The 23475-nt window shown below is 41.9% G+C and overlaps 1 protein-coding gene across 1 annotated transcript in view; it reads left to right on the forward strand.

Annotated features, from left to right (window-relative positions):
* Window positions 1–6750: 6750 nt before the first annotated feature.
* The window catches only part of THRAP3 (thyroid hormone receptor associated protein 3), a 68597-nt gene continuing 51872 nt past the window's right edge, over window positions 6751–23475 (forward strand). The window contains exon 1 of the mRNA XM_003415498.4: window positions 6751–6880. The gene's annotated coding sequence lies outside the window, so the exon portion shown is untranslated. The remainder of the gene's footprint in view (window positions 6881–23475) is intronic.

Raw genomic sequence — 23475 nt, forward strand, 5'->3', positions numbered from 1 at the left:
CCACCACAGCTTAAGCAGCAGTGTTCCAAAAACCTGGCTCTTAATCCTCATTGCACATTAGAGTTTCCTGGTGAGCATTAAAAAATAAAAATAAACTCACTACTGAAGCCTAAACCTGTACCAACAGAATCAGAATGTTTGGGAGGTAGGGCCTAGACATGGATTTTTTTTCAAAAAATCCCTGGGGGACCTAATGTGCAGCTCAGCAGAGAACCTGTGCTTCATAAAAAGGTCAGCTTTGGAAACAGGAGAATGAGGGCCTAGGGCAGTGGTTCCAAACTTGCCTGCACGGTGGAATCATCTGGACTAACATATTTCCTGATGGAAGATGCTAGCTAGCCGACTGGCTAAGCTCAGCAGTAAAGGCCCTCAAGAGCAAAACAAGCAACTGCTATCCCAACCAGAATCTTTGGTTTGGTTCTCCTGCAAAGCAGAGATGGAGGAGAAGGTACCTTGGTCTGAACAATAGGCAAAGGTAACTAACTGTTCCTTTTTTCCATAAGTGGCTCTTTAAGCTTAGAGCTTCAGACAATGATGCTGATCCCAGTCTCTTCTGATTTTCCTTCTCACCTTCCTTCCTGCCTTCCTGAGAGGCTCTTGTACACCACAGATAGTTCCAACATCTTTTCTCTCTCATGACTCCAGCTTAAAAGTGACAGAAACCCAGCTCAAACTAGCTCATGTATTGGCTCACAGCATGGAAAAGTCCAGAGGTGCTGCTTACTTCAGCCATGGCTGAATCCAAGGGCTCAACCAGTGTAGCTGGGACTATGTGTTTTGTGCTGACTTCACTTTCAGGAAGGCTGTCTCCAAATGGTGGCAAAGATGACCATTAACAACTCCAGGCTGATGCTCTTCCAGTTTAGCAATGCCAGCAGAAACAGCCTTTTCTCATGTTTCGGCTCAGGTTGATGTCGTGTTAGGTGCCATCGAGTCAATTCCGACTCACAGTGACCCTATGTACAACAGAACGAAACACTGAGTGGTCCTGCACTGGTCTCAGAATTGTTGTTATGCTTGAGCCCATTGTCGCAGCCACTGTGTCAATCCATCTCGTTGAGGGTCTTCCTCTTTTTTGCTGACCCACTGTACTACCAAGCATGATGTCCTTCTCCAGGGACTGATCCCTCCTGAAAACATGTCCAAAGTGTGTGAGACATAGTCTTACCATCCTTGCTTCTAAGGAGCATTCTGGGTGTACTTCTACGACAGATTTGTTCATTCTTTTGGCAGTCCATGGTATATTCAATATTCTTTGCCAACACCACAATTCAAAGGCATCAATTCTTCTTCAGTTTCCTTACTCATCGCCCAGCTTTCATATACACATGAGGCAATTGAAAACATCTTGGCTTGGGTGAAGCGCACCCTAGTCTTCAAGGTGACATCTTTGCTTTTTAACACTTTAAAGAGGTCTTTTGCAGCAGATTTACCCAATGCAATCTGTCTTTTGATTTCTTGACTATTGCCTCCATGGATGTTGATTGGGGACCCAAGTAAAATGAAATCCTTGACAACTTCAATCTTTTCTCCATTTATCAGGTTGATACTCATTCCCTTTGCTAGACTGACTTCAGCCACCTGCCAATCACTGAGGCCAAGGGAATAAAATGTGTGGATCATCCAGAGTCACCTGTCCACCCCTGTACCCAGATGGGGAAAGGATTATTACAGTGCTGTTACCAGAAGGAGAGGGAATAGGAGGATGCTGGGCAGGCAAAAGCAATAGATGGCCACTATAATTGCTCCCAGGTTAGTGGAGGGATAAGAGGTGCAGAAATCACCATAATGTATAGCAGAATCTGACCAATGCAGATTGGGTGCTGGGGGTGCTTCTGAAGGAGGGGGACCCTGAACTGATGTTATAGGTGGAAACACTGAGGAGGGAAGGCATGAGCAGGTACAAGGAGGCAGGAAGCCCAGAGTACGCTCAAGATGAGTATAAATGACCAGGGCACTGGGTGCGAAGGAGCCAAGGCTAGAGAGGAGCATGGAGGCCAGATGGTCAAGGGCCATGAGCTTGAGCTTCATTCCAATGACAATCGGGAGCCTTTTGAAGGTGGAGAAGCTGGAGAGGTAGTCAGAGGTTAGACCATGCAGAGCTTTGTAGACCATTTTGAGGATATAGGGTTTGATCCTGAGGGCACTGGAAACAGGGAAGGACATGATCACAGCTGTTGTTGAGAAACAGCACTCTGACTACCTTCTGGAGAATGGACTGGACACAGAGAGGCCTTCAGAAGGTAGGGAGGCCAGTGGAGAGGTTTTTCTAATTTTTTCTTTGTAAAAATATAGATGAAACAACATCTGCCAATTTAATATTTATCATGTGTACAATTCAGCGAGATCAATGACATCAATCATGTTGTGCAACTATCACCAATACCCCTTGCCAAATTTTCCATCACCATAAACAGATACTCACTGCTTCCTAAACAATGACTCCCCCTCCCCCCCTTCTTCCTACCCCTGGTAGCCACTATTAAACTCTGATCTCTGCACATTTGCTTATTTTAGGTGTTTCATATTAGTGAGATCATATAATATTTATCCTTTTGTGATTGATTTATTTCACTCAGTATAATGTTTTCAAGGTTCATCCATGTCATGTAGCAGGACTTCATTTCTCTTTATGGCAGAGTAATATTCCATTGTATGTATATACTACATTTTTGTTTATCCATTCATCCATTGAAGGACACTTCAGTTGTTTCCACCTTTTGGCTATTATGAATAGTGCTGCAGTGAACATTGGCGTACATGTGTCTGTCTGTATTACTGCTTTCAAGTCTCTTGGGTACATACCTAGGAGTGAAATTGCTGGATCATGTGGTAATTCTACGTTTAAGTTTTTGAGGACCCATCAAACTGTTTTCCACAGGGCTGTACCATTTTGCATTCCCAGTGGAAGGGTCTTAATCATAACTAATACTTATATTAGCACCGTTCTAAGCACTTTACATGTCTAAAGACATATGAAAGCCTGAAGGAGGGTGATGGGGGATGTGGTAGATATTCCTGGTGCAGAATTCCTAAGACTTTGTGACTGATACAATGTAATAGATGAGGTAGAAAGAGGAAGCCAGGATTCCTCTGAGATTTTGGACCTGGGTGATTAGAAGAAGTTTCCCTAAGAGAAATAGGGAAGGAAGAACTAAGAAAAGGTCATATATATTTATGGCTGCCAAGTCTAAACCTAGCCTAGTGCTAGGCTCTAGAAAGACAAAGAACAAGCTAGTTGTTGCCTTCTAGGAGATGGCTCTCTGCAGGAGAATAATGGTTAATTTCAATACATTGTGATCCCTGTGGTGAGATTTGTACAAGCAGAGTGGGGAAGGGAGAAACAGTACTTCATTCCATACTGCCACTTGACACCTCCCTCTCCCTCTCCCTCTCACCCAGTCAGACACCAAGACCAGTAGATTTGACTTCCTAAATATCTTTTCAATCTGTCTACTTCTCTCTACCTCCACTGAAAACACACTAGACCAAGCCACTGTTCTCATCTGAAACAAGACTCAACCAGCTGTCATTGAGGCAATTCTTACTGAAGGCAACCTCATGTATGTCAGAGTAGAACTGTGCTCCATAGGGTTTTCAATGGCTGCTTTTTCGGGAAGTAGATCTTTATGCCCTTATTCTGAGGTGCCTCTGGGTACACTTGAATCTCCAACCTTTCTGTCAGCAGCTGAGCACTTTAACTGCACCATCCGGGGATTCTTTTTTTCTCATCTTAACTAGTGCAATAATCCACTTTCTCTGTGGCTTGCCCTAATCCATTCTCCACACTGTGCCAGAGTAATCCTTTAAGAAAAGAAATCTAAATCATGTCCCTGTTTATAAACTTTTCAGAGGTTTCCTGGTTCTCAGAATAAAATCCAGTATCTTCAACATGGGCCATCAGACCTAGTGGGATCTGGCTCCTTATGACATCATCAGTTTCATTGTGCTGTAATTCCTATTACACTTTAGACTCACTGGCCACCTAACAATATTTAGAATGTGCCAAGTTCCTTCCAGCCATTGGGCTTTCCCATGTGCTGTTCCTTCTGCCTAGAATGCTCTTTCCCTAAACCCTGGGCTGGCTAACTACATGTTTATCGGTCACTTCCTCAGGGAGAAGCCTTCTCTGACCCTCTAGCCTAGGTCAGGACCTCCTGCTTCTATGCCAAGAATCAGCGATTTTTATCAACAAAAGGCAGAATGTAAATGTTTTGGACCTTGTAGGCCATGTGATCTCTGTTGTAAGTACTAAACTGTGCTGTAGTAGCAGCCATGGAAAACCAAAAAACCCATTGCTGTCAAGTTGATTCTGACTCATAGCAACCCTATAGGACAGAGTAGAACTGCCCCATAGGGTTTCCAAGGCTGTAATCTTTACGGAAGCAGACTGCCAGATCTTTCTCCTGTGGGGTGGCTGATGGGTTCGAACCACCGATCTTTCAGTTAGCAGTCGAGCACTTAACCACTGTGCCACCAGGGCTCCTTAGCAGCAATAAACCCAGTGCCTTCGAGTCGATTCTGACTCATAGCGACCCTATAGGACAGAGTAGAACTGCCCCATAGAGTTTCCAAGGAGCGCCTGGTGGATTTGAACTGCCAACCCTTTGGTTAGCAGCCGTAGCGCTTAACCACTACGCCACTAGGGTTTCTGGTTTAGCAGCAATAGACAATACGTAAATGAATTTATTTATTTATTTTTGGGGGAAACTCTATGGGACAGTTCTACTCTGCCCTACAGGGTCGCTATGAGTCGGAATTGACTCGACAGCACTGGGTTTTTTTTTAATGAATTTATAGATTCTGAAATTTGAATTTCATATACTTTTCACATGTCACCAAATATTCTTCTTTTGATTTTTTTCCAACTATTTACAAATGGGAAAACAATTCCTAGCTTTGGGTGCACAAAAACAGGAGGTGGTCCAGAATTGGCCCACAGGCCATAGTTTGACAACCTGTCCTATGCTATCATAGCATACCCCATATACCTTCCCTGTTTTGCACTTATCACAGTAGTAAATAATTATGCATGTGATGGACTCCTTACTGTTGTCTCCCCAGTTGAACTTAAGCTCTGTGAGGCTTCATGAAGAAAAGCCTTTCAGGAGAAAGCCCTAGTGATCTGCTTCCAAAAAAACCAGCAATCGAAAACCCTACGGAGCACAGTTTTACTCTGATACACATGGGGTTGCCATGAATTGGAACTGCCTCGAGAGCAACTGTTTTGTTTAGCTCATTAATATCTTCCCAGTATTTTATCCTGAGCATTGCATATAGCATACACTCAGGAAGTCTGTGGATAGAAAATTAAGTTGAATCAGGACGTTTCAAAAAGCGCTCCACAGTATACGGTCCACAGGAAACGCTCAAAGGAGAAACAGTAAGTAATGTGGAAGGAATGCTGCTGAGGCCAGTAAGGGTGAGGCTGATGTGGCATGTTTTCTCTCACAATGAGTACTAGTTTCAACATTCATTGGTGTTTATTTGGAGCCCTGATGGCACAGTAGTTAAAGAGCATGGCTGCTAACCAAAAAGGCTGGCAGTTCAAATCCAGCAGCCACTCTTTGGAAACCCTGTGCAGTAGTTCTACTTTGTTCTATAGGATCAGAGTCCACTTGGCCGCAACAGGTTTGATTTTTTTGGTTTTACTGTTTACTTTGCCCTGAGCAAAGTCTGGTGGGGAAGATATACACGGGCCCTGATAATTACAGTACAGTATAACCTACTGCGGGAGCACAGAAATGGGAAAGAACTAGTAAACTTGTGAGGCATCACCGGGGGTCCTGGTGGTGCAGTGGTTAAGCACTCAGCTACTAACTGAAAGGTTGTTGTTTGGAACCCACCAGCCTCTCCATGGGAGAAAGATGTGGCAGTCTGCTTCTGGAAAGATTTACTGCCTTGGAAACACTATGAGGCAACTCTACTCTGCCCTATAGGGACAATGGGTAAATGCATCACAGAATAGATGACGTTGGAGCTGAGTCTTAAAGGTGTTAGTTGACTATGGCAGAAATTCCAGAGGAAACCAACAAGCCTGTGCAAAACCCTGATAAATTCAAAGCCCTGATTAAATACAGTGGTTTTATGTGTTAAGAATCACCGAAATGCAGGTTCCAGGGCCACACTCGTGAAACTTCTGCTTCAATATGCGAGTGCTCCCAGTTATCAGCATTTTAACAAGCTTCCCAGGACCACACTGTGAGAAAACCTCCTTTTGTGCTTCCAGCGTCATGGAAGGGGGACGGTGGCAGGAGACGAGGCTGGAGACAGGTTTGCCATCCTATCACAATAAAAATAACTCCATTTTGTCGGAGCCTTCCAACGATTTATGGCATACAAACCGAGTCTCATTTTATAGGAGAAGGAATTGGGGCTTAGAGAGCGGAGGCAATTTGATCAAGGGCAGAAAGCGAGAGGTGGCAGGGTAAAGACTTAAACCCAGCTCAGGCACTTTTAGACCACGCAGGAAGGGCAGCGAGTCGGTGGGGCTCAGGCGCTCCTTCCAGCTTGGATCCAAAATGGTGGGGGCAGTGGCGTCAGCAACGCCCCCGCCCCTTCCGTTCGCCTCCCTCCTTCTTACCCCAGGCGGGGGGAGGGGATGGACAGGAGCGGCCCACGTGACATCCGACGACTCGGCGCGTGACGTAAATCGGCGGGCCCAACGCTCGCCTTATCTTGTGGGAAACGTAGTTCAGTAGACCGCCGAGTCGGCAAGGACAGGAGGACCTAGGACTACATTTCCCAGGAGGTAGCGGGATGATGCCGCCGCCACCGTCGTAGGAGAGCGGGGACGCTGGGCGCGCTGTCGGGCGGGGGCGAGGTTCGGGCCGGTTGTGCCGTTGCGAGGCTGCAGCTGCGATCGGCGCGGTGGGCCCAGGTGAGTAGGCTCCTCTGATGAGGGGTCAACTCAAGCGGCTCCAGTCGTTTCGCCTTTTGCTTTTCCTCAGCGGCGGTTAGGTCAGGGTTCCCGGGAAGGCCTGGCGCGGCTGCTCCCCCACAGTTACCCCCGGGCCTCTGGTGTGCGGGCCTTGCTCCCTCCGGCTCCTCCCCCTCCCCGCCCTTTAGGGCTTCCCCTCGCTGCGGCCCCGCTTCCGAGGCTCGAGGCCGCCTTCTTTCTCCTTTTCTGCAATCTACTGGGGGAGACCGCCCTTCTCCCTTCCCCCACTTTGGTCAAACGAACTTCACTATTTGGGTTTCTTCTTTTCCTGGAACTCTTGGGTGCCCTCCCCCTCCACCAAGTCTCCACTGGCCTGGTTTCTCTTAGGGCGCATGTGGCTGGCAGTCAGCGAGTGCTGGTAGCTCTTCGTTCGTCTCTGCCTTGTGGCCAGAGGAGGCATAATCCAAATGTATCTGCCACGGGAATGATGGTGCTTCCCATTCCCTGCTCCGTTTCTGTTTCAGTCTCCTGGGCCGGGGGGAGGCCGACTTGCATTTCAGTGGTTATTGGCGTGTGTTCTGATTATACGAGGCAATTTCCTTTGCTTCTCTTTGCACCTAAGCAACTTTTATCGGCCGTTCTCTTTGCCCACCTAAACCTTAGGGGTGGAGCAAGGCGGCAGAAGCCAGCACTGGTGCCCAGAAGTTGGAAGCCATCAGCGAGTGTACGGTGTTTACGGGGAGGTGTTGATTGTACTGAACGGAGAACCTCTGAGTGCATGAAAGGGCTTGGCAGCAGGAGAAAGCCAGTAAGGCTTCTGCTGGCAGTATAACAGAAGGGACCTGGGAGACCGTCTGCCTGGGTTCGAATCTTGGCTCTGCTAGCTTTTGATTTTGGGTCAAGAGGCTTCACTTCCAAGTGCCTTAATTTCCTTATTTGTAAAATATCGGTAAATAATTGTGGGTGATTTATAGGGTTATTGTGAAGATTAGGAAACCATGGTGGTGGTGTGGTTAAGAGCTAGACTGCTAATGCAAAGGTCGGCAGTTTGAATCCACCAGGCGCTCCTCGGAAACTCCATGGGGCAGTTCTCTGTCCTATAGGGTCGCTGTGAGTCGGAATCTACTCGATGGCAGTGGGTTTGGTTTTTTGGTTTTGTGAAGATTAAATAAGATAAATTGAAAACGACTTGGCTCATTGCCTGGCATATGTTAAACTGTATATTGTTATTATCCGGAGCCTTGGTGATGCAAAGGTTAAATGCTGGGCTGCTAACCAAAAGCTTGGTGTGGTTCAGGCTCGCCCAGTGTCTTCAAGGGAGAAAGACCTGGCAATCTGCCTGCTGTAAAGATTACAGCTAAGAAAACCCTACGGGGTAGTTGTATTCTGTCAAATGGGGTCGCTATGAGTCCAAATCGACCGCATGGCACCCAACAACATCATTATTGTTATTTATAGAACTTCTAGCTTGTAGGCCTAGGATGGAAGGACGAGTATTACACGGTTGTTTTTCTGGCCTTACAGATGACCTCCCCGTTCCTTTTTTGTTTGTGGAATTAGTGTCTGTTTTATTCGGTCCTGTTGTCCGGACAGCCTGATGTGTATTATATATTGTGTAGAAAGAAGCCTGTTAAAGAGCCAAAAATGGCTGCTACCCTGAACAGCTTCTGGAGCAAATTGGGCTATTTGTTCCTTGCTGGGAGATATGTTTTTGGAACTTTTGTGCACACTTCAGGAATATTATAAGCAATTTTTACCACAGCCATTTAGGCTTGGTTGTGTTCTGTAAAAGAGATGAATTGAAGTTTCTGTAAGAAATTGTGTAATTAAAAATTTTAATGTCCAGTATAATTCCACGTCCCCTCTCCCATCCTCCAGACTTTAGCACCAGTGAAAACTCTGGTTTTGGATACTGATATTTTTAGTCTGCAGACTATGTACAGTTCAATTTTAGCAGTGGTGGTGGTGGTAGTAACAGTAGTAGTGGTTCTTCAGCGTATTTCTTTAATACTGTATTCACATACTTTTTGAATTTGTTTAGCCAGTTATGGGTTACAAAAAGAGTCACCTGTTCTGTGCTGAGAAATTGGAGGGAGGAAGGTTGGAGTATTTCTGAGGTTAGCACTGAGATGAGGAGGGGTGAAATGGTTTGGTAAAGCATAAGACGTAGGATTTACTTATTGTTTTAGGATGGGTGGCCTTAACCACCAAGAATCTTGGGATGCTAATTTGTTTATCTTGGGCATAGTGACATTGGGAATTGAGGGAATGTGGTTAGTGCTCTTCTCTCAAACGGTAGATTTTGATTGATTACTTCACGTACTCATAAACATTAATAAGATTAATTAGTTAATGAGATTATAAGATTAATTGGTTCAGCAGACAGTGCTTGAGGGCAGGGCTACCATGCTCTAGCCCCTGCGCTGGGCTCTGTGTGTACAGTGGGATGTGAGTCAGATGGGTTCTTGCCTTTTGGGAATTTACAATATAGGTGGTGGTGGGAGGAGACACACAAACAAGTGAGAAATAAATTACAAATTGAGAAAAGTGCTGTGGAGGTATGAAGCAGGGGACTCCGAAAAACACTAAAAAGGGGGAGAGCTGAGTGTGGTCAGAGAAGTTCTTTTTAGGGGCGCGAGAAGAGCCAGTTTTACAGGCTTTCGAGGGCAGAGCATTCCTGGTGGAGGAAACAGCAAGTGCAAACGCTCAAGGATGGGAAGAATTTAGGGTTTTTTCAGAGCTGAAAGGAGGCCAAGTGTGGTAGATGCCTAGTGAGAAGGATGAGTCGGAGAGGTAAGCAGAGGTGAGATTGTTTAGGGAAGCAATTTGAAGAGTGGGAGAAGGGGACGTTAAATCACTTCCACAGAAGTTTGGAAAATGGATTGTGGGGGTATTAATAAAGAGGCTATTGTACTAGTCTCAAAGGAGCCCTAGTGGTGCAGTGGTTAAAGAGCTTGGCTGCCAACCGAAAGGTCGGCGGTTCGAACTTACCAGCTGCTCTGTGGGAGAAAGATGTGGCAGTCTGCTCCCAGAAAGATTACAGCCTTGGAAACCTTATGGGGCAGTTCTGTTCTGTCCTGTAGGATTGCTGAGTTGGAATCTTTTGACTCGATGGCAGTGGGTTTGGTTTTTTTGGTTTTGTACTAGTCCAGGCTGGAGATGGTAGTGGCCTGAATTAGAGCGGTGGAGTAGAGATGTAGTGATGGGGAGAAGCAGAGGGTCTGGAGATTCAGTCTGATTAATACTCTTTAGAGCAGGACATTCTTGATTTATGGTCTGTGGACTCCAGGGGGCCTATGACCTTGTAAAATTTTTGGGAGAAGGATGCATTTTCTTAAAGTGTCTTTACCTTTCATCATATTCGTTAGTGTGTCAGTAATTTGAGAACCGCTGCTGTAGGGTCTGTAATGCAGGTTTATAACCCATAAAACAGTAGCTGCCTAAGGCTTACCAGGATAGTAAGAGACAAGTCTGCCCTTTCTAAGACATTGACCTTCTCAGTCTTCAAAAGAAAAAAAATTTTTTTAAAGAAATATGGAAGTTAGAATGGTCTCTTAGTTTCTTTTTGTCTAGAAGTAAGGGGCTGATTATGCACAAATTTATGAAAGTAATAACCCAGTTTCAGAAAGACCCATTTCTTAATGTTTTCTTCCACTGGGTTTTGTTTACGGTTCCTGTTTTCGTGGCTGAAATGGAGCACCTTAGTGTGTGAAGAGTAAGGTGATTTTCTTCTTGCTTTCATTCAACAGTTAGGGGTTTAAGATAGATATTCATATCTTTTGTGGCATATTTTAGACATCTCACAGCACTAGATGTGGTGTTTTTTGGGAGCATATGATGTGCTTTCCACCCTGAAGTGCTGCCCTACCCCTGAAAGAACCGTATATTTTTCTTTTTATAGCAGAGCTTGAAGTCTGAAGGCTCATGGACTAAATCCAGTCTGCAGACGTGTTTTGTTTGGCCCAAACAGTGTTATGAATTTGAATTAGTTGACAACATTTAAAAACTGGGAGATTTCATATAAAATGTGAATACAGGCTGCTCTTGAAAAATCAGACCTGACAACTGGGGCCTGCATTTCTGCTTGTGGCAGCCATCTTCTGTAGTTGTCGTGTCCTTCCAGTTTGCCACAGATCCCACCATAACTGACATACATCCCTGGCACGGAGCAGTTGATGTTTGTCATTTTACACCTTTATGTTACTTGTCTGTTGTAGACATTTGAATTTGCTGTCCCTGTTTTGGGTATATGATACAGTTCTCTGCTGTGACCACTCAAAGTTATTCTGCTGTCTTAACCATCACCATTTCTGTTGTCTGTCTTGGTGCCTTATTTCTTTCCTTCGTTTCTTCTAAAAAGACAATTTTAGGTAATTTTGGATAAGGAAGGTAGGAAGGGAGGCAAAGAACCAAAATAATTGAATTATTTTGTTGCCAAACGGAAGAGACCCAAGAACTTCTAGAAAGGATAACTACATTGATTAGGTTCCTGCCCACGCCTGTTAGCTGGTGAATGTGCAGGGTCTTCATTTCTGTTCTGCCTGGTTTGCTTTGTAGCATCTAGAATGTTGTAACTGCATAACTTGGCCAGTCTCAGAAGCTAGAAGGCCAAGCGAAGATAAGTTGTTGAACGTCTAAATCGAAGACTTTTGGCTCTTGTCCTGGGGCACAAGAACCAAAGTCATCATTATTATTTTTTATAATGTGCATCTTTTTTGCTTTCAGTAATTCTTTGTGATTTTTTGGAGGGATTAATAATTCGGTTCCCTGTGAACTTTTTTTTTTCTCTATTTTGGTTAAAAAGGGTGGCATAAACAAAGGATTGAGAGAGGAAGTCAAAGAGGTGAGACTGTTTTCTAAAGTTATTCAGATTATTTTATTCCAGGGCTTTCCATTACATCAGGGTTACCCAGAAGAGGGCCCCAGTATAGGGTCTTGACTAAAACTGCCTTTGGCTTCCAGACTGTGGGCTCTCAGAAAAGACTTTAAAATGGAGAACGAGGAAGTTGGTCAGATACCAGAATGGGGTTGCCCAATAGAATAAAAAGAATTGGGTAAGTTCTTTAATACAAGAAATTCTTTTTTCAGGCATAATAATGTGATCCTTCACAAAGCCTTGCTCTGTTTGCATACACTTAAGTTCTTGCTGCTTAGCTGTTTGATTGCTGTGTCATTTTGAACAGCCTTAAAAGAGACCAGTGAGTTAGGGGATTTTTTTTTTTCTTATTGTTATGTGGGTAAATGTACATGAAGACATTGTAAACTCTAAAAGTGATATGAGATGTAATTATTGCTTTTATGATGCAGAGTTTATGGGGTTTGAAGAGCTTCTGATTTATTTCACTTCCTTGACTGAAAGGGTGTGGGCAGATTTCATCAAGCACACATAGTATTCCTCTGTCCTTTCCCTGAAGTGCTTAATGCCAAGGTCATTAGCTTGCCTTTCAACGGCGTTTGTACATAGATAGGATTTTGAACTCTTGGTAGAAAGATACTAAAAATTTACTGTTCTTAAATTTTTATCAAATAAAACCTGGAGTTACGCAGGTGTGGTTTGTGAAAGTGGGCATGATGTGGTGGCAAGTTAATGTGGAGCCAAGCCAAAATACGTACGTGTCTAGACTCTCAGGTTTGTGTGTAGAATCTGGTCTGCCTGCGTATTCAGAGGTTACACATACACCAACAGTGATTTCTGTTGCTGGGAAATGATCACCTGTTTCAGGTATAAAAACGTGATGCCTGACAAATGCTAAAAAGAGATGTAAGTGTATGTGTGTATATATATATATACACACACGTATATATATAAACGGGAAACCCTAGTGGTGCAGTGGTTAAGCGCTACAGCTGTTAACCAAAGGGTCTGCAGTTCAAATCCACCAGGCGCTCCTTGGAAACCCTATGGGGCAGTTCTACTCTGTCCTATAGGGTCACTATGAGTTGGAATTGACTTGACGGCACTGGGTTTGGGTTTTTTTTTGGTTTATATATATAAATGGGGAACGGGGATGGGAAGGAGGTTGAAACCTATAATCCTGAATGTCAGAGCTGGGGCCAGACTTCTGTAGCTCCTCAGGGCTCTGATTCATATGGAATACCACCTTAAAGAAATACCGTTTTACCTCGCAAATTCTAAACTTTATAGAATCAGAATTGGAAAAACCTTTAAAAGTTATTTAGTCTTGTATTTAAAGCTGAGTTTTTTTTTTCTTACAATTTAGCAGTAGTAAACATAATCTGTTTAAAGCAGTGATTTGTTATGGCCCCTCGACACCCCTTTTAACTCAATACTGAAGTTACTCCTGAGGTTCACGTTTCAGCCAGAGAAAGATGAGATGAGTTTATAGGGCCAGCAATAACATGTGTGAGGAATGAGCTTCCTACTTCAATCATGCATACGAGACTAATGGGCACACCAGCTCAAAAGCAAAGACGAGAAGGCAGGAAGGGACAGGAAAACAGGAAGGATGGAAACGGAGTGTCACAAAACAATATGTGTATTAACTGTTCAATGAGAAATTAATTTGCAAACTTTCACCTAAAGCAAAATTAAAAAAAAAAATCCCTTCAGCATTCACATAAGTGAAATGTCACTTTTCAGGTGTATGAGTCAGAGTGAGTTTCATGGAAAAGGCAAGATTTTTTGTAAATGGGTGGTATGTTTGATCAGCAGAGATGGGAGAGCATTCTTGTCGGGGGAACGGCAAGGGAGTATTTATTCTGTTGGCTGTGTGTCTGCTAAACTGGAGCGCTATTGCTATTGAAAAAGGGGGAGAATGGACTTGGGGGCAAATAGTATCTGTTACACCTGATTTGTACAGAGACTACGGCAGGAGGACCACATCTAGGTAATATGCAGAGGGCTTGTGTGCCCATTCCTTTAGCAGGAATGTTCTGGCTAATGAAATAAAGGAGTTGATCAGGGAAAAATAAATAGATAAAGCAATGATTTGATGCTCAAAGTATTTATCAGAATACTAGCTATATAATTTGGAAGTTCTGTGTTCAGTATGCTGGGCATTTAGATTAAAAGATTGAAAAGCAAATAATACTGAAAATTGGCCTTACTGAAAACACTTCAGAGTAAATTGTAGGAAAGTACATATAACCTCCTGGCGTTAATCTTGTTGGGTGAAAAATAAAATCAAGGGATATTTGCCTATTTGTATTAAGTTGCACTTAATATCTTTGATTTCTCAACCAATCTCTTCAGCGTCATCAGCTTTGATGTCCTTTTGAAGGCATGAGTCTGTCACATAGCGAGAGAGGCCCCCCCTTGACTGCCCTGTCTATAGTAGCACCCCACACCAGTTGATACTCTTTTTTCCTCCGTAACCCTATGTTATTGCTACCTGATATTATTAATCTTGATCTATTGTGTCCCACCCTTCCCCCCCAGAGAGTGAAGCAGAATTTGTTTTTTTTCACTGCTAGAGAGACATGCTCTGACAAATAGAGGAGGCTCAGTAAATATTTATTGAAATACAGGAATAAATAGAACCTGCTGGGTGGCAGTCTCTGGAAGTTCTCCCACTATGAAGTTCTAGTTTACTCAGATTCTGTTAGGCTACCAGTTGGAAAGAATTTTTATGGTGTGTGTGGAGGGAAGAGCAGATTGAAAAGGATCAGGTGGGTACTTTCTGGAATAATGGAAATATTCTGCATTTTGATTGGGGGTCATGTTTACATGGTGTACTTTGTTAAAACTCATCGAACTGTATTCTTAAAATGTGTGATTCTTATTGTATGTGAATTATACCTTAATGAAGTTTATTTATAAAAAGATTTCTTATTCCAAACCCATCCTTTAAAGGCCATTCTGTAAAATTTCCAGTAAGTCCAAATAGATTTTGATAATGATTATTTTCATTGAATTTTTAGTGAATTTGACTAAGTATAGATTGGATAGGTATTTTTTTAAAGTTTACCGTTGGCAGCGAGGAAGTGCCTCAGGAGCTGTTGAGGGCGAGAGACTGAGCTGGCAGTTTTCTGAGCTGCCCACTCTCCATTTCAGTCAGCAGCTCTGCATTTGTGCTTTTATACTTTGGGGATCTGCTTAACATTCCATTTTTAATTTTTTTTCTCTTTTTTTAAAAAATCGTGCTTTAAGTGAAAGTTTACAGCTCATGTTAATTTCTCATGCAAAAATTTATACACATATTGTTTTGTGGCATTAGTTGCAATCCTCACAATGTGACAGCATGCTACCCCTTTGCACCCCGGGTTCCCTCTGTCCATTCAACCAGTTTCTATGCCTTCCTGCCTTCTCATCCTGCCTTAACATTTCATTTTTAAAAAGGTGAAAACCACTGAGTCCACTAAACCTTCCTATTTCTATCCAGTTTTCGAGTTCAGAGCTTGATAAACAACACATGTCATATAAAATGCTTGGTGGAGGCAGGGAATTGTCTTCAGTTTTCCCTTGCTCACAGACATAATAGATGCTCGTTGAAAAAATTCAGACATTTCAGATATATATAATGTAGAATGTGAATGTTCTTTGTGATGCCGTCTCTTTGGTCCGATGGCAATAGCTCGGGTATGTGGAAGAGCTTTCTACTGTTGGGTTGTGTCATACTTGTGATTTTTTCCTTTGGTGCGGAGCGAGGGTGTTTCAGCATAGTAAGAGCAGACAGTAAGCGACCATAGGGGAAGTACGGATGAAGCTTGGGATTTGTTATGAAAGCTTAATATGTAAAACATTGCTCCAGAAGGACTTGAGTTGTTAAGAGTATATTGCTCGTGATAATCTTCTTGGTTTTCTGGAATATTCGGAAGGTTATATGTTAATTCTTTGGTTAATTGTAAATGCTCTGTTCATAGCGTAGAACTTAATTTGCCTGTTTTCTTTCTTTGTTTCTGTTTCAGGCTTATTAGTCACTTAGATATGTTATTGTTGGACGTTTTATTTTCAGAAAGTATAAATTGTTTTACCACTCAATGAGCCAGAAACGATTTAAAGTTGTCTGTCAATTTGAATGGCAACGTAGAATGGAAAAGAAAAATATATTTACTTGATTGTTGGCTTATAGTCGTTCTTTTTTGCTGTGAAGTCTTTTTAGTGTTGGGGATACAGATATAATAAAAAATACGGTGAAATCTGTGAGAGCCGGAATTTGATGGGACTGCCTTGTTTTTCCGGTTCTCGAAGATTTTCCACCTTTGACAGGGTACAGTCTTAACCTTTGACAGGGTACAGTCTTACACGTTTCTATTGCTTGTTTTAGTGGAAAATACTTGCTTTTTCCTTCTCTGACAGGTCCCTATCTTATACAGATTCCACCTTTCGCAGGTTTTACTATGGTTTGTTAGGGAATTAATAGTTTGTGTCCCATTTGTAGCAAAATATTTTCAGCTGCAGTGTCCTCTTCATAGGGCATGCTCAGGGAGGCGTAAGATCTGTGGTACTTAGAGACCTTGGTTTTCTTGGATGAATGTGACAAGAAGTGGAAGTTGTCTGTTTCCTTATCAGAAGGATTTTTTTTTTCCTGTCATTTTTTTAACTCAGACTTTGGGGCAAGCTGTTTAACCCCTCTGGAGGAAAGTTTATTCAGTTTCAAATGGAGGTGGAAAAGTCTACCTCCAGTAGGGTTATTGTGGCGGATTGATGGTTAGGCTAGTGCCATGCACATACATGGTAGGAACTCAACAAATTCATCTCAAAATTATATTTGGAAACTAGAGGAGATGGGTTGTTGGGTAGCTATTTGGAAAAGTGAAGTACTCATGTGAAACTGGTCTGAATGAACAGTGAGAAAACTCCGGGCCCTTAATGATAGCAGATGAAAAGAGCAGAGGTTGTGATATAGGTCGTACATCAGGAATCTGAGGGGAGTATGAATTAGTCAATAAACAGTGCTGGGAGAACTGAGAAACAATTTTTGAAAACTAGTTAGATTCCTATCTTGGAAAAATAAATGTCATATGAATTAAAATTTAAAAGAAAAAGTAAAAGCACAAAAGAACTATGAATAAAAATGTGTAATTTTTTTTTTTTTTTTGGCTTTAACAGATTTATTTTCTCACAGTTTAGGAGGTTAGAAGTCCTAATTCAGGGTGCCAGCTCCAGGGGAGGCTTTCTCTGTTAGCTTTGGAGGAAGGTCCTTGTCTCTTGAGCTTTCTGTTCTAGACAGTCTTCATGTGGCTTGGCATCTCTCTTCCCCCATCTCTGCTGCTTGCTTGTTTCATCTCATATCTCTGTAAAGAAAGTGACTCAGACACAGCCTACACGACTCCTGTTTTATTAGCATAACAAAGACAACCCATTCCAAAATGGAATTATTACCACAGGTGTGGAGGTTGAGATTTACAACACGTTTGATGGGGCAGGGGAGACACACAATACAATCCATAACTGTCTACTAACTGCCATTTGCCTTCAGTTTATTGCTACTTTGGTCTTGTCTGTGCACCGTTACTGAAATTAGCTCAGCTCTTATCCTTGCTGTTTGCGAAGTTGATCTATGAAAACAACTCCATGGGCTCCTATAGAGTGATTTGGCCCCAGCCTCTTCTTTTCAGTCTGTGTTCCACTACTACTTTTCCTCTCTTACTTTATGCTCCATTCAGGTTTGACTGCAGATTCCAAACACGTGACTCTTTTCTGTAAAAATGTGTAATTTAATATTAACACAATCTTGGATAGGGAAGACCTTCCTAAGCATGATACAAACATAAACCGTAAAACAATATTCCTAGTTTTAACTCCATAAAAGTTAAAAATTTTTTAATGAAAAAAATATAGTCTGAAATAACATAGTAAAGGGATTAATATCTTAGAGCCTTTTTAAAATAGTAAGTATATATGGAACAAAACATTTACCATTTCAGTACTGTTCACATGTACAGTTCCTTGACTAACTTGTTCATCATGTTCAATCATCACCCTCATCCATTCCCAAATTTTTCCATCTTAAAAAGCCTTTTCTAATTAAAAAATATTGTTTAACCTCATTAGTAACCAGAGAGATGCAGATTAAATCAACAGTGAGATAATATTTTCTTTCTCAGACCTCCACTATGATAAAAAACAATATGGAAATCATTGTTGGTGAGGCTGTGGCGAAATGGGCATTCTCAAACAGTTTGGGTATCAATGTAAATTGCTGCAGCCTTTCTGGAGGATACAGTGTGTATCTGTACTTTTTTAACATGCTTAATCAAAAGTGCAAGTTTCCTAATAAAAGTTGATACCTACTTTCTTACCATTAATGTATTAAGGAATTTGTGTACATGAGTTGTGAATATGGACACGAGAAATTCTTTAATTTCAAAGTTGGCAAATAAATTGCTGCTCTCGTTATTAGGAAACTGATTTTATGTGATAATCAAAAGTATGAGTAAGCTGTAACTTTGTGTACAATGTTATTCCAGCTGGAATTTTGACCTTGCCCTTCTCACCTGGTCTTATTCCAGTAACTAGTCTTACGCTGAGCTGCCAACAAGAAATAGGCGGTGCTTTCTGAAGTGAGGAGCCCTGGTGGTGTAGTGGTTAAGAGCTCGGCTGTTAACCTAAAGTTCAGCAGTTCAGTCCACCTTGGGAAGCCTATGGGGGAGGTCCTACTCTGTCCTATAGGAATAAACCAAAAAAACCATACCTAGTGCCATCGAGTCAATTCTGACTCATAGCGACCCTATAGGACAGAGTAGAACTGCCCCATAAAGTTTCCAAGGAGCGCCTGGTGGATTTGAACGGCCGACCCTTGGGTTAGCAGCTGCAGCACTTAACCACTAAGCCACCAGGGTTTCCATGAGTTGGAATAGACATGGCAATTTGTTGTTGTTGTTGTTTGTTTGTTTCTCAAGTGGAGAGGATATCTGTTTCCTTGTTAGATATTAAATAGCTCTGTGAAGCCATAGGGATACAGCCATTGTCTCCTGTATTCCTCATAGCCACTCCTTTTAATGGGTAGGAAACCCCTGCTCAAATCTAAATTGTAAGTCCTAGATACATCTCTTTGTTGCTTGCTTCCCATCTCAATGCATTGTGCATGGAAGACTCAGCTTTTCATACAGCAACTCTTGAATAATACAGTTTCCTCTTGGAAATATTCGGAAGTTATTTTTTTTTGACTACATTTCTTGTTACAAAATATATAGCATATAGTGTAAATTTTTTTCTTAGCATAAGTGTAACCAGTACCTGAGTTAATTGTACCTAATGTAGATTTTTTTTTTGTTTAATGTAGATTTAGGCAAAATCCTAGCCCGATGTCTCCTTTGCATTTTACAAATATTTGTGTATCAACTTGGTTTTTTGAAGGTGATTCTGGAAACAGAAATATGTTTTAAGGATTTGACACAGTGCTCGTAAATGTAAGGATGTTGCTGGGGGGAAGTCTCAATGAAGTTTGAAATAAACCTTGATTCGCTGCTGAAAACAATTTGGAAAAATAAAATGATCATTGTTGAGTCTATCCATTGTTATCTCTGCCTTCCAACTTCTTGTTTTTATTTTTCGAACTGCCTTTTTTTTTCATTGTGCTTTAAGTGAAAGTTTACAAATCAAGTCGGTCTTACACAAAAACTTATATACACCTTGCTACATATCTACTCCCAATTACTCTCCCCCTAATGAGACAGCCGGCTCCCTCCCTCCACTCTCTCTTTTCATGTCCATATCACCAGCTTCTAACCCCCTCTACCCTTTCATCTTCCCTCCAGGCAGGAGATGCCAACGTAGTCTTAAGTGTCCACCTGATCCAAGTGTCCACCTGATCCAAGAAGCTCACTCCTTGCCAGCATTCCTCTCTGTTCCATTGCCCAGCCCAATCCCTGTCTGAAGAGTTGGCTTTGGGAATGGTTCCTGTCCTGGGCCAACAGAAGGTCTGGGGGCCGTGACCACCGGGGTCCTTCTAGTCTCAGTCAGACCATTAAGTCTGGTCTTTTTACGAGAATTTGGGGTCTGCATCCCACTGCCCTCCTGCTTCCTCAGGGGTTCTCTGTTGTGTTCCCTGTCAGGGCAGTTAGTGGTTGTAGCCAGGCACAATCTAGTTCTTCTGGTCTCAGGCTGATGTACGCTCTGGTTTATGTGGCCCCTGTCTCTTGGGCTCGTAATTACCTTGTGTCCTTGGTGTTCTTCTTTCTCCTTTGCTCCAGGTGGGTTGAGACCAGGTGATGCGTCTCAGATGGCTGCTTGCTAGCGTTTAAGACCCCAGACGCCACTCTCCAAAGTGGAATGAAGAATGTTTTCTTAATAGATTTTATTACGCCAATTGACTTAGATGTCCCCTGAAACCATGGTCCCCAGACCCCTGCCCCTGCTACGCTGCCTTCAAATCAGTTTATTTAGGAAACTTCTTTGCTTGTGGTTTAGTTCAGTTGTGCTGACCTTGCCTGTGTTGTGTGTTGTCCGTCCCTTCACCTAAAGTAGTTCTTATCTACTATCTAATTAGTGCATACCCCTCTCCCTTCCTCCCCTCCACCATCAAAGAATATTTTCTCAAACTACCTTTTTAAAATACAATGTGCTATGTACTTTATATGGAGCCTTAGATGGCATAGTGGTTAAGAGCTACAGCTGCAAACAAAAGGTTGGCGGTTCCAATGCACCAGGTGCTCTTGGAAACCCTATGGGGCAGTTCTACTCTGTCCTGTAGGGTTTGCTATGAGTTGGAATCTTCTCCATGGCAATGGGTTTTTTTAAGTGTACTTTATATACGTTAATTAATCAATCCTTATATTAGGTTCATGTGTTTGCAAAGCCCTTGCTGGTAACCATTTTGCCTATTTTCAACATATGCCCACATATGTTTATCCTTCGATGTGGGGTTATTTCTTTGACTTGACCATATAACATTGCTTTCTAAGTTCTGTTTCAGTCTTTAGAAGTTGTTCGCAAAAAATCTAAATTAATGCATGTGGTCAAAAAGCTTGGGAGATTCACAGGAATGATTGCACTTTTCTGTCACTATCATATGAGAATTACATTATTTTTTTTCCCCCTTGGTAGAGGAACTGGGAAAGGAAATGTAAAGGTAGGCTTTCTGAGCACAACTCCAGTGTTCAGCATTGTACAAACCTTTTTTCATGCTTTTTTTTTTTTAAAAAAAAGTATGCAACGTAAAGACATGCGTAAGAAGTATAAAGAATAATACAATTAGTAATCATGTAATTAAGCAATAAATTTAAGAAATAAAATACTGTCATTGTAAAGCACTTGACTACTAACCAGAAACTCTTGTTGAGAATTTACATTTCCACCCCAGATATACTGAATCAGAATCTACAGTTTAACAAGATTGCTAGATGATTCTTGTTGTTAGGTGCAACTCATAGCTACCTTGTACACAACAGAACAAAATACTGCCTGATCCTGCGGCATCCTAACAGCCGTTGCTATTCTTGAGCCTGTTATTGCAGCCACTGTGACAGTCCCCTCTCTTTGATAGTTTTCCTCTTTGGCTAACCCTCTATCAAGCGTGATGTCTTTCTCCAGGTGATTCTTAGGTATAGTAAATTTTGTGAACTGCTGCTCTACTATTGGTTCTCAAGATAGGTTGCTAACCAGCAGTATTAGAATCGCCTGGGAACTTGTTAGAAAGGCAGGTTCCCAGCAGGGTTTCAAAGCTCTGGTTCAGACTTACTCAGAGGCACCCTGGAAGACAGGCCTGGTGAACTGGTTCTGAAAGGTTACAGCCTTGAAAACCCTATGGAGCATTCTACTCTGCACAGAGGAGGTCGCCTGGAGTCAATCTATTTGACAGCAACTAGCAACGATCATCAGTAAATTTTCTGGGATTGCCCCCTTTTTCCCGAATCACTCTTCTGAATTTGGTGTTTATGATTTCTGTGCATTTTTTAGCATCTTATTAAAAACGTTTGCTTCCCTAAGCAACACGTTACCATTTTTGTATGTTTTTAGGCTTCATAGAAATTGTTCCTTACTGATTTATTTTGCAGCTTTTTTTCACTTAATCTTATGTTTGTGGAATTCATTCATGGTACATGTGTACTTTGTTTTCACTGCTGTATAATACTCATTCTCTGAACATGCTGCCTTTTTTTTTAATTGTGCTTTAAGTGAAAGTTTACAGCTCAGGTTAGTTTCTCACACAAAAATTTGTACACACATTGTTGTGTGACCCTAGTTGATGTGACAGCACACTCTTCCTTTCCACCCCGGATTTCCCTTGCCCATTCATTCAGCTCCTGTCCCTTTCTGCATTCTCATCTCACCTCCGGAGAGGAGCTGCCCATTTAGTCTCATGTATGTATCTGTTGGAACTAAGAAGTACACGCTTCACGAGTATCATTTTGTGTCTTATAGCCCAGTCTAATCTTTGTCCGAAGAGTTGACTTCAGGAATGATTTTAGTTCTGGGTTAACAGAGAGTCCAAGGGCCATGTCTTCTGGGATGCCTCCAGTCTCAGACCATTAAATGTAGTCTTTTTACTAGAATTTGAGTTCTGCACCCCACTTTTCTCCTCCGTCAGGGACTCTCTGTTGTGTTCCCTGTCAGGTAAACATGTCGCTTTTTATCTGTTTTCTCATTGGTATGCAGGGAGAGCTTTGGATAATCCTGTATGTGTTTTCTAGCTGTGTGGGAGAGTTTCTGTAGGGTTCATACCTAAAAGTGGAATTGCCGGGTCACAGAGTATACATATCTTCAACTTTACTAGATACTGTCATGTTGTTCTCCAGAGGGATTGTACTAGTTATTCTCCCAGCAGCAGTATATAAGCATTTCTGTTGCTATACATCTAAACGACACTTGATAGTTAGATGTAAAAATTTTTGACATTCTAATGATTATGAAATATTTCATTGTAGTTTTGAGTCGCATTTCTCTGAGTAATAGCGAAGATGAATATATTTTCATGTGTTTATTAGCCATATAGCTTTTCCCTTTTGTGGTTTGCCTGTTCATCTCCCTAACCCACCTTATTTTTAGTATTTATCATCATTTGACATACCATATATAGTTACTTGTTTGTATGTCTCACCTCACCATGAGGTCAGAGACTTTCTGTTTGTCAGTGTTATATCCCAAGTGCCTAAGACAGTGCCTGGCATATAGTTGGTGCTCAATAAATATTTGTTTAGTAAGTTAATCTTTTAATCCATTTAAACGATTGCAATTTTTACCTTTTTTTTTTTTTTAATTGATTCAGAGTTCTTTATGTGGAACCTAAAATTTAGAGTTGGGATTTTAGTCCTTTGGTTATATGTATTGCAAATGCACTGTCCTAGTATATGAATTTGTTTTGGTTTTCCAAGGTGTGTAGCCAGATTTATCTGTCTTTCCTGATATGGTTTGTACTTACAGTATCTTGTTTTAAATACTCCCTTCCTTGATTCATAAAGATATTGGCCTATATTTTCTTCTAAAAGTTTCAAAGCTATTCACATTTAATGTTTTATTTATTGTTTGTTTTTTAGACTACTTGGAGTTTATTTTTGTCTGTGGTTTGAGATAGAGATCTGTTTTTATTTTTCCCATATTATTGGTTTTAGCATTCATCAGTATTTTTTGTGTCAAGTCCCTACTTGTTTTAGGGCTTTGTATACAAAAAAAACCAAACCCCCGTTGCCGTCAAGTTGATTCCCACTCATGGCGAGCCCATGTGTTACAGAGTAGAACTGCTCCATAGGGT

Source organism: Loxodonta africana, chromosome 3 (genome assembly GCF_030014295.1).
Source record: "Loxodonta africana isolate mLoxAfr1 chromosome 3, mLoxAfr1.hap2, whole genome shotgun sequence".
NCBI lineage: Eukaryota > Metazoa > Chordata > Mammalia > Proboscidea > Elephantidae > Loxodonta > Loxodonta africana.